This window comes from Pelodiscus sinensis, chromosome 1 (assembly GCF_052426305.1).
Source record: "Pelodiscus sinensis isolate ZL-2025 chromosome 1, ASM5242630v1, whole genome shotgun sequence".
Lineage (NCBI taxonomy): Eukaryota > Metazoa > Chordata > Testudines > Trionychidae > Pelodiscus > Pelodiscus sinensis.
In genome coordinates this window covers 142,862,787-142,873,622 of record NC_143052.1, presented here as the reverse complement: position 1 = coordinate 142,873,622, position 10,836 = coordinate 142,862,787, and positions in this window count along the sequence as shown.

Here is a 10,836-nt window from a genome sequence, read left to right as displayed (position 1 = left end):
CCTCCCTGTGTGTGCTGACTCCTTTCTTCTCAGACTAGACCTAGGTTCCCAATTCAGGTGACCCATCTCCCCCTCACTCCCATGCTGAAGTAAGTAGTGTCTGAACCATTGCTTCCAGTGCAGCCAGCTGAAAGGGAAAGGATTCCTGGTGTGGGTAGGCTCATTCAGTTGTTTAGCCCTGCAAGGTATTCAACTGTGGATATGTAAATACAGCTCATGCTGGAATAGGAAAGAGATCCTAGGTGTGGTTATGTAAATCTAGTTCAGCCAGTGCTATAATATTGATAGATGGTCAATTGTTGGAAAGGAATGTTGTTGTGTATTGTCACTAATTTGGCTGTTGGGGGGGGGGCGCACAGGCCATATTGACCATAGATGTAGGAATTGTAAAATATGACACCAGTGCTTTCAGGAGAGACACTGTCATTGCGAAGAGTCTCAGGTGGATAAGCGTCCCCCTTCCAGACTCAAGTGGATTGGACTGGGGGGGGAAAGGAGAGGGGGGAAGGAGCTTGGACCAGCAGGCTACATGCGCTCTAGGCATGAGCTGTAAGACTTGTTCAACCTGTCTTTCTCTCCGCCACTCATCCCTCCACCCCTGGTTCTAAGGGTAGACCTAAAACAGACTCCATAAGGAGTCTCTTTTTTATTTTGAAATATTATTCCAGTGGGAGCTGGAATTTTTTGGCCAGCCGAGGTGGCGGGACAAGAGCTGCAATCACTGAGAAACTGACAAAGAGCTGAAATCACTAGGTTTGGCCCTGAGCCAAACTATGGAAGCAGCAGCTAACAGGTGCAGGTGGACAGCATGGTGGCTGGCAGGAGTAGTGGGGAGAGGCCAACAGAGGGGGTGAGATGTCTCATATCCCCATGCCCTCCAAAGGTGGGAGGTGAGGTCTGAAAATCATCCCTGAGCTCTGATCTGCCCTGACCAAAGACAGCCATTGTGAGTGGGGTGCAGAGAAGGGTTGGGAATGTGAATGGGACACTTACATTGCTCAACTTGTGGACCTGAGAGCCAAAGGAGATTGCTCAATCCACTTGAGCTGGGACGTTTACTCCTAGGATGGTTCTGAACTCTGTCTGGGGTGTTTTCCCAAGTTAATGCCATGCTACTTCTCTCCCTCTTTCATTAAAAGTTTCTTTTCTACGCTTAGACTCTGCATGCGCATGGGGAAGCATTGCTTCGCAGAGGCGCCCGGGGGTGTGTCAATTTCCCAGGCTACTGGGTGGGGTCTCAAGCCAGTTCTGTGTGAGTTGGGTGAAAAGGAACCCCTAGATACTGAACCCGGCCCTGGCTGCTGCCGGAGCTATCTGGCAGGAGGGTTACGCTAATAGCTCTAGGCATTTAAAAGCTGTTGCACAATGTACAGGAAAACTCATCACTGCTAGTCCTATTGTACATTTTGCCGGGTTTGTGGTTAAGCCAGCTTCCCTTAAGGTGTCCAGTACAGCCGCCACCTTCTAAATGTGTGTCCCAGTCTAGGGTGTGGATGATGACATCATCAAGATAAGCAGCCGCATATGTATGGTGAGGGCGCAGTAGCTTGTCCATAAGTCACTGGAATGTTGCAGGGGCCTGATGTAATCCAAACAGGAGGACGGTGTACTGATATAGGCCCTCGGGGGTGGCAAAGGCTGTCTTCTCTCTGGCTTCCCTGGCTTTCTTACAATGGGGGTTATCTGCGCGATCCTGTCCTTCATCTGCAGGACGTGCTCTACAATATTGTGTTCTTGGTTTGTCTGCTCCTCCCAGGTCTCTTTGGCAAGGTCTAGAAGGCCTCAGGGGTTTCGCCCATATATCAGTTCAAATGGGGAAAAACCTGTGGACGCCTGTGGTACTTCTCGAATGGCAAACATGAGTTATGGGAGTAGGTCATCCTAATCTTTCCTGTCCCGACTCACTACCTTCCAAATCATGTCCTTGAGGGTGCGGTTGAACGGCTTGACGAGGCCGTCCATCTGCGGGTGGTATACTGATGTCCTCAGAGCCCGTATGTGGAGTAGTGCACACAGGTCCTTCATTAACTTAGACACAAAGGGAGTACCCTGATCGGTTAGGATCTCCTTGGGTATCCCCACCCTCGAGAAGATTTGAACTAACTCCCTGGCTATTTTCTTAGAATGGGTATTTCTCAAGGGTACTGCCTCAGGGTATCGGGTGGCATAGTCCAGGACCACTAATATGTTCCGGTGTCCTTGGGCTGACTTTTCTAAGCCCACTAGGTCCATAGCGATGCGTTCAAAAGGGACTTCAATAATAGGTAGGGGTATCAGTGGGGCTGTCAGGTGTGGCTGGGGCCCATGAAGCTGGCATTTGGGGCAAGAGGCACAATACCGCTGAACCTCCATATATACCCCGGGCCAGTAGAACCTTCCTAAAATCCGATCTAGGGTCTTCTCAACTCCTAGGTGACCCCCGAATAAATGACTGTGTGCTAGGTCCGGCACGGCTCGCCGGTGATTCTGAGGCACCAAGAGCTGTTCCACCTCCTGTCCTGGGCCTGGCAACACTCGGTACAGTAGACCCCTCTTGATAATGTAATGAGGTCTAGGGCCCTTGAGCCTTCCTTCTACGGGGATCCTGTTTACTTCAACTACCTCTTTACAAATGTTTTGATACAGTGGGTCATTGGCCTGGTCCTGTCCAACATTTTCAAGCGAGGGCCCTATCTGCCTGGGGTCTGGGGAACCTTCGGCCTCTTCCATCCCAGGGGGCCCTGCTGAGTTAGGCCCAGCCCCAGGCTCGTTTACTTCTCTCAGTGCTTCATTATCAGTTGGCTCAGTTCCCCCCCGGCCAGGGCCTGCCTTAGGTTCTGGGTCAGAATTCGAGTACCCAGTTTCTTGGCTGCCCTCCTTTTCCGCTTTGATTTCCGGAGTTTCCCAGGCTCAGAAAATAGGTCTGGGAAAATTCGTGAAAACTTGGGAGGAGGCTCTCTTCCTTTCCCTCAGTTGTAGGGAGCAGGTCACTAAATCCAGGGAAGTCCCGCCCAATCACAACTGGATATGGGAGCCTCGAAATTACCCCCACTGCAACCATGGTGACATTCCCCTGGATCTCTGTTTGTACTGGGACAACAGGGTAATAATTGACATCTCCATGGACAAAGGAGATCCCTGTGTGCTTAGCATGGGTCAGCTGGTCTGGTTCCATCAGCTGCCCAGAGACCAATGTGACGGCGCTCCCTGAGTCCACCAGGGCCATAGTCTTTATTCCATTCATCTTAACGGGTTTGGTGTACAGATGGGGGGCCATTGCTATGCCTGTCAAATTTATGAGATTGCAGGGGCCTCCCAGGTCTCCTAGGTCACGTGGATGTACATGGAGCGCCAGTCCAGAGCACACAGCCTTAATGAGGCTGCCACAGAAGGGCCACACAGCTGCACCCAGGCACAGGTGAGGATGAAGGCAGGTCTATTTCAAGGCTGGAGAGCGCAGCGCCTGCTCTGGGGTGGCACTCCAGACCTTCCAGTATTTTGTCCAGCTGCTCTACATCCTGGGAAGGGGTCAGTCCTTTCCTCCTCTCTTATTGTGGGCTCTGGGATGGAGACGCCTGTTGTCAGCCTCCCGGAGGGGGCAGCTATGGAGGCAGAGAAGGAGATGGCCAGCACCGACACCATGCCCTCCTGCCAGGAGTTCAGCCTGGCCCTGGAGCTGTCCGCCCCCTTCCAGGATGCGTCACAGAGCTTGGATGAGGCAGTGGATGTCCCATCAGGTGAGTTCCATTACTTACCCTAGACACGTGCAGGGGGAGGCAGCAGGCAGAGAGGGGCTGTGCACTCCTTTCCCAGCCTTCTCAACCTGGGGATCGCACAGCAGCCTGTGCACGTGGATGTACATGGAGCGCCAGTCCAGAGCACACAGCCTCAATGAGGCTGCCACAGAGGAACCTTGTGCTCCTGCTTACAGGGTTCCTGCACAGGCCTGATGTACTCCCAACCCCGAACACCTTCCCAGAACAAGCCATCACTAAGGAGGTTGGTGTGAGGGACACGCACACAGCAGTGCCACATACAGCACATGGTCAAGTCCACACTCAGAGCAGCATCCACTCCTGGGCAAGCGCAGAGAGATGGAGGACACCAAGCCCCTGCTAGGGGAGCCTGCCAGGATGGGGAGGAAGGGGAAGAGTCCCCAGCAGCACCCTCCCCAGCAAGCAACCACTCACACACACGTCCCCCAACACCCTCCCCCAGCAGGCAGGGATAGAAGTCCTCTCTCTGTGAAACATTGCCACTGCCAGACCTGGTGTGTGCGCAGCATGGAGGGAAGCTGAGCCATCCGGTCGCCCTCCTCCTTCCACTCCTTCTTCCCCTTCCACCTCCTCCCTCCTCCCCCTTCCACGCTTTTTCCTCAGGCCCTCCCCAGTTATATTTACCCCAACTAAAAATTACAGAGTTTATTGTTCCAAAACAAAAAGTCTTGTTTATTTTATCAGCAGGGAAGGGGGAGGGGAAAAAAGGGGGGAAAGGAGGGGTAGGGGAGGAAAGGCACACAGGGTCACTACAGAGGCCCAGGGGAGAGTCACAGGTATCCTCTGAAACTCTCCCTCAGGGTCTCCTGGATGCGCACAGCCCCCTGAGGGGCCTGCCAGATGCTATGTGGCTGTCCAAAGACCCTGGACAACCACTCAGCCCAGGGCTGGCCCACAACATTTTGGCAACTGAGGTGGAGAGCTCAAATGATGCCCCCATGCCACCTTTTCTCCTGCCTGCCTGTTATGTCTCTTGTGCCCTCCTTCCTCCAGCATAGCACTCCACAATCTTTGTGCATCTAGAGCAGAGAAAATACATATGCACCAGCAGCAGATACAATTTTCTGGGTCCCAGTGGCACCGCCCCACAGTCTGGCACCTGAGGTTACCACCTCAGTTCTCCTCATGGTAAGGCCAGCCCTGACTCAGCCTCTGCCTCCCACCTTTGCAAGAACATTTCCCTCTTATTTTCACAAATGTTGTGGAGGACACATCAGGCCAACACCACCTGGGGAACGTTCTGTTTGCTGAGGTCCAGCCGGAAGAGGAGACAATGGAATCTCCCTTTGAGATGGCCAAAGATGCCCTCTACCACCATGCGGGCTCTTCTGAGCCTGATGTTGAACCGTTCCTTGGTGGGGTCAAGGTATCTAGTGTAGGACTTCATCAGCCAGGGGAGCAGAGGGTAGGCTTCATCCCCCATGGGCATGTCCACATCCCTGACCAGGATGGCGCAATTGGAGGAAAAAGTGCCAGCCTGCATCTTCTGGAACAGGCTGGAGTTCCTAAGGATGTGGGCAGTAATTGCACCAGGAGGTACAACATGAGGTATAAGAGCCAGCAACTTCATGGCTGGAGTGCTGTGGTGTCTGCAAGGGCAACCAGATTATGCAGGGGGAAGAGTTTGCTGTCCCTTGAGGAGGTAGGCACAGGTGAAGAGCCTGAGACATGACTATTCAGGGCGCTCCCTTTAAGCGTGAGCCTCAGCTAGCCTCAGGCTGCAGCTCCAGGAAGTGCCTGCTGTCCAGATGCCCTGCCCAGAGCGCTTCCCAGGGGCTTTAAATCAGGCTCCAATCAGTGTGGACGCGCTATTTTGACATAGCTCTGCGCTATTTCAATGGGCATTTGTAGTGTGGATGTGCTATTTTGAAATAAGCTATTTTGGAGGTTTTTTTTTTCCAAAATAACTTATTTTGAAATAAGTGTGCAGGGTAGACATAAGCCTAAGAGAGGTGGATGGGTGGGTACAGTGAGTTCTGATTAATATGAAACAAAATAAAACCTTAGGGCTGTGTCCAGACTCAGGGGTTTTTTCGAAAAAAGTAGCCTTTTTTAGAAAAAACTTCACCTGCGTCTAGACTGCAGCCGCGTTCTTTCGAAATTAAATTTTCTTTCGACGGTGGTAAACCTAATTCCACGAGGAAGAATGCCTTCTTTCGAAAGTGCTCTTTCGAAAGAAGGCGTTCTTGAAAGCAAACAGGCTTTTTAGAAAGAGAGCATCCAGACTCACTGGGTGCTTTCTTTCGAAAAAGCGGCTTGCTTTTTCGAAATTCCGCGTGCAGTCTAGACGCTCTCTTTCGAAAGAGGCTTGCAGTCTAGACATAGCCTAGGAGTTCAAAGACCCTATTGGACAGTTTAAATATAAGCCAGGAGTTTGTAAAACTCGATTGGGCAGTTTAAATAAAACCTCAAGAGTTGGTTGAATGCTATGAGTAGTCTTTTCTAGCAACTCAGAATTACATTTTATAAATAATATATTTACAAAAAACTAACAAAGGTCTAACCAAAAACTGAAATGTTTCAAGGATTCACAAATATCCACCATACTTTAGAAGAACAAATGACTGTTAATATTGTCAACCATTTAAAAGCTATACATAGTTTAGATATTTGTACTATGCTTGTGATACATTTTGTTTCAAAATTTTAAATATGAAAGAAACATGTTTTGTTTTTTCTTTAAACTTTCATTGATATTTGTAAATGGCCCTCACTCAGGAGTGGGGGCAGCAACATTAAGGACGGTTATGTATGATGATTTACTGTTTAATAGAGATACAAGGCCCTAGAGGGCTCTGGTTTTAATGGAAATAGGAAAAAAGAAAAACTCCAAAATGTATTTTAAACTAAAAGAAAAAATAGCCCAAAGCAGTCCAGTTGTGCAGACAATGCCCCCCTGCACTCCCACCAAAGGGAGGACCTTTTGGGAGGGGTGCAGTGGTTCCCAAATGGCCGGGACCTGACTTGATGTGAGGCTGCGACTTGCTGGCTGCCGGGCCACAGGGGCAGCCAGAGCTCAAGCCAGCTGTTCACAGTGACTCAGCTCCAGCAGCTGTGGTGGCTGAGGCATGGCAGGAGAAGGAGAAGGCTGAGCAGGAGGTGCCTCCTTCCCTCCCTCTTCCACGCTTGGGGAGGAAGGGGGTGTGAAGGAGGAGGGAACAGATGTGCCACCTGGGGCCGCCTTTTGCTGGCAGTGCACACTAGGACTGAGGCAGCAGCAGGAGAAGGAGGTGTCTTGCTCCCTCAGTAATGGTGGCCCAGCCAGGGCTCCCCATTCTCCTGCATGGGGGTGCAAGATGTGCATGGGGAGGGAAGGAGTAGGAAGGAGCGCTCCCGTTGGTGCACCTGTAATAAAGTGGTGTTGGGTGAGGGGCAAAGGGATTTTGGGTGAGGGTGTGGCTCTGGTTTGCAGCCAAGGGGAGCCCACTTTGAGAAACACTTCTATAGTCAGAGCTACAGGGGCACCTCCACCAGAACTGCCAAAGAACCAGGAGACTCTGCTCTGAGACCTTCAACGCCAGTGCAAAAAAATGTGAGGGTACAGATGAAGCATCAGGGCAGTGCAAAGCTCATGTATGTCAAACCCACGGACAAAACAAAAGATTCTGATAAAAAGCAGCCAAACAAACACAACTCTGGTTCCTCAGCAGTCAATAGCACACCAACCAATTTCTCTGTAGCATGGGGTATTCTCTGCATCTTGGGGATTCTCTGCATCTTGGGGTCAGAGTTCGGATTAGGCGTCCTATATTAGGAAGCCTAATCCAAACTAGCTAGTTCGTGCCGCATGTAGCCGCGCAGCACGCAGTCCGAACTAGCCGGCATTTAAAAATGGCGCCGGCCGGCTTCATGCAAATGAAGCCCGGGAAATTCAAATCCCGGGCTTCATTTGCAACTCTGTATGACTACATTACCGCCCCTAGTTCGAACTAGGGGGGTAGTGTAGACATACCCTGAGATATAAGTGAGAGGATTATTCTGGGAGGGGTGGGTGAGATTCTGTGGCCTGCACTGTGCAGGGGGTCAGACTAGATGATCATAATGGTCCCTTCTGACCTTAAAGTCTATGAGTCTATAACCCCTGAGAAAACTGTGAGCAAAAATGCACACATTCCCAAAGCTAGAGCACACACTCTAGGGCAGCGTTCCCCATAAAATACCGGGCCTCAGCATGGCTGCCTGGAGGGGAGCAGAGCGGGGTGGGCTGGGAGGAGGTGTGTGTGTGTGGGGAGGAAACCGGCAGCTGGGAAGCAGGGTTGGGGGCAGCAGAGCTGTCCTGCGGAGATCCAGGTGGGTAGGCGGCGGACGTAGGGTTGGAGGCAGTGGGGCTGTCTCACGGAGATGGGAGGAGGCGGGCGGGGGACAGAAGCAGGGTTGGGGGTAGCAGGGCTGTCCTGCGGAGATCTGGGCGGGTGGGAGGCGGAAGCAGGGTTGGGGGCAGCAGGGCTGTCCTGCGGAGATCTGGGCGGGCGGGGGACAGAAGCAGGGTTGGGGGTAGCAGGGCTGTCCTGCGGAGATCTGGGCGGGCGGGGGACAGAAGCAGGGTTGGGGGTAGCAGGGCTGTCCTGCGGAGATCTGGGCGGGCGGGGGACAGAAGCAGGGTTGGGGGTAGCAGGGCTGTCCTGCGGAGATCTGGGCGGGCGGGGGACAGAAGCAGGGTTGGGGGTAGCAGGGCTGTCCTGCGGAGATCTGGGCGGGCGGGGGACAGAAGCAGGGTTGGGGGTAGCAGGGCTGTCCTGCGGAGATCTGGGCGGGTGGGAGGCGGAAGCAGGGTTGGGGGCAGCAGGGCTGTCCCGCGGAGATCGGGGAGGGCAGGTGGCAAAACCAGGGCTGGATGGGGCAGAGGGGCTGGCTGGAGGAGATCACGAGGAGGAGGACAGAACTAGCTGCTGGAAGCAGGGCTGGATGGGGGCAGCAGGGCTGGTTGGGTGGTCATCGGGGAAGCGGGGCTGACCGGGGGAGATTGGTTGGGGGCGGGAGGAACCGGCCACCGGAAGCAGGGCTGGACTGGGGAGATCGGGAGGAGAAGGGGGGAGTGGGACTGATCAGGGCACATGCAGACCCTGCAGACCCTGGCTGACAAGTGAGTCCGGCTGGGGATTCCATTTTGCCCCCCCCTCCCCCCACATACCCTCCCTCGAGTACTTGCGAACTGCCTGGCAGGTAGACGGACTCAGGCAGCGTGAGCACATCTACCAGCCAGGCAGTTCGCAGCTAAGGACTGATACACCTACTTATAATAAAACTTACCTAATTAGAAAATACCACACATATTATATGTCTGGTAATTTCTCAATTTGTTTTCAGGTCAAAACCCTCAAATACCAGACTGTCTGGTACAAAACCGGACACCTGGCAACCCTACCTTTCCTTGCATCCTCCCTCCTTGCTAGATACCCTACCCCCAATCTGCTCCTGCTCCCACCTTCTGGAGAGCCCATGCAGTGCTGAGTCCCCCAAGCCCTGGCCCAGGCTGGGTGGAGGATGCAGCCGGGTGAAACACTGAAAATGTATTCATTTTTCATTCTTTTTTTTTAATATGCGATTATATTTTTTGGCTGCAAAAAACAGTACTGAAAACATCCTGGATTCCATTCCAAACCATACATATAGGTATTCCAAATTGTTTTAAAAGTTAGGGCTATAAAAAGAGAGAAATTTTGGCATGCTTTATGGCTGTTCAAAATTTGACTATGGAGAGCAACATGATGGTAAGAGCCTTTTAATTTGTGGCTGCATCTAGACTAAAGTTTTTCCGTTAAAAGTATTTGCACAAGAGAGCGTCTACACTGGCACGGCTGCTTTTGCGCAAAAGACATCTTAGCCATCGGGCTTTCTTGCGCAAGAAATTAACTTGGCTGTCTACACTGGCCCTCTTGCGCAAGAGGGCTTATCCCTGAGCGGGAGCGTCGGAGTATTTGCGCAAGAACCACTGATTTTGTACAGTACAAAGTCAGTGTAGACAGCCAGTGTAGACAGGCAGCAAGATTTTGTGCAAAAGCAGCTGCTTTTGCGCAAAATCATGCCAGTCTAGATGCAGCCCATGTGTATGGCTATATTTTTTATGCCCAGTGTTGTCACGACTTCAAAGTTAATAAATGCTTTTTAACAGGATGAAGCCTTTTTACTGGAACTGTCAGAGGCCACCTTAAAAGGGGGAAATAGAATAAGAGAGAGAGAGAAGCTGAATAAAAAAAAATGTGCATCTATATATACACGCGCACCAATTTTTTAAAAAATTTAGGAACAGCAGGCCCAGTCTGATTTTAGGGTTTTTTTTAAATTAAACCTATGCCCCTTGCCAAGACAATCACACATCTACAATTAAAAACACAGAACTTTCACCGTAGAAGCTGTAAAGGTATGTCTACACTGCCACCCTAGTTCAAACTAGGGTGGCTAATGTAGTCATTCGAACTTGCAAATGAAGCCCGAGATTAAAATATCCCGGGCTTTATTTGCATATTCCTGGGCGCCACCATTTTTAAATGCCCGGAAGTTCGAACTCCCTGCCCACGGCTACACGTGGCATGGGCTAGGTAGTTCGAATTAAAGCTCCTAATTCGAACGACTGTTACTCCTCCTGCAATGAGGAGTAAAAGTAGTTCGAATTAGGAGCTTTAATGCATCTGACGAAGTGGGTCTTTGCCCACGAAAGCTTATGCTCCAACACTTTGGTTAGTCTATAAGGTACCACAGGACTCCTCGCCGCTTTGATGTTATTCTGAAATAATGCTACTGTGTAAACATAGCCTAAGAGACTGCCAAACAAAGGGAATTTGAACAAGGGATGTTGTTAAAATGAAAGCATATTTAACACTTTACTTTGCAAATGCTTTCCTGCATCTTTAATAAAAGGGTGGAAAGGGGTTTTAATGGTGTATTTGCTAGGTTACTAAATAGGCTGAGGTTGTTAAATTGCAAACCCTGAACCTTGTTTAACACTGTTTTATGTAGACAATAACTGGGTTATATTTATTCCATCCAATTAAACACAACAGGTCACACTTTGTCACTGAATATGGCAAAAATGAAGGGAACAAACTGCTATATTTTAATAATTGCTTATGAGACACTACAA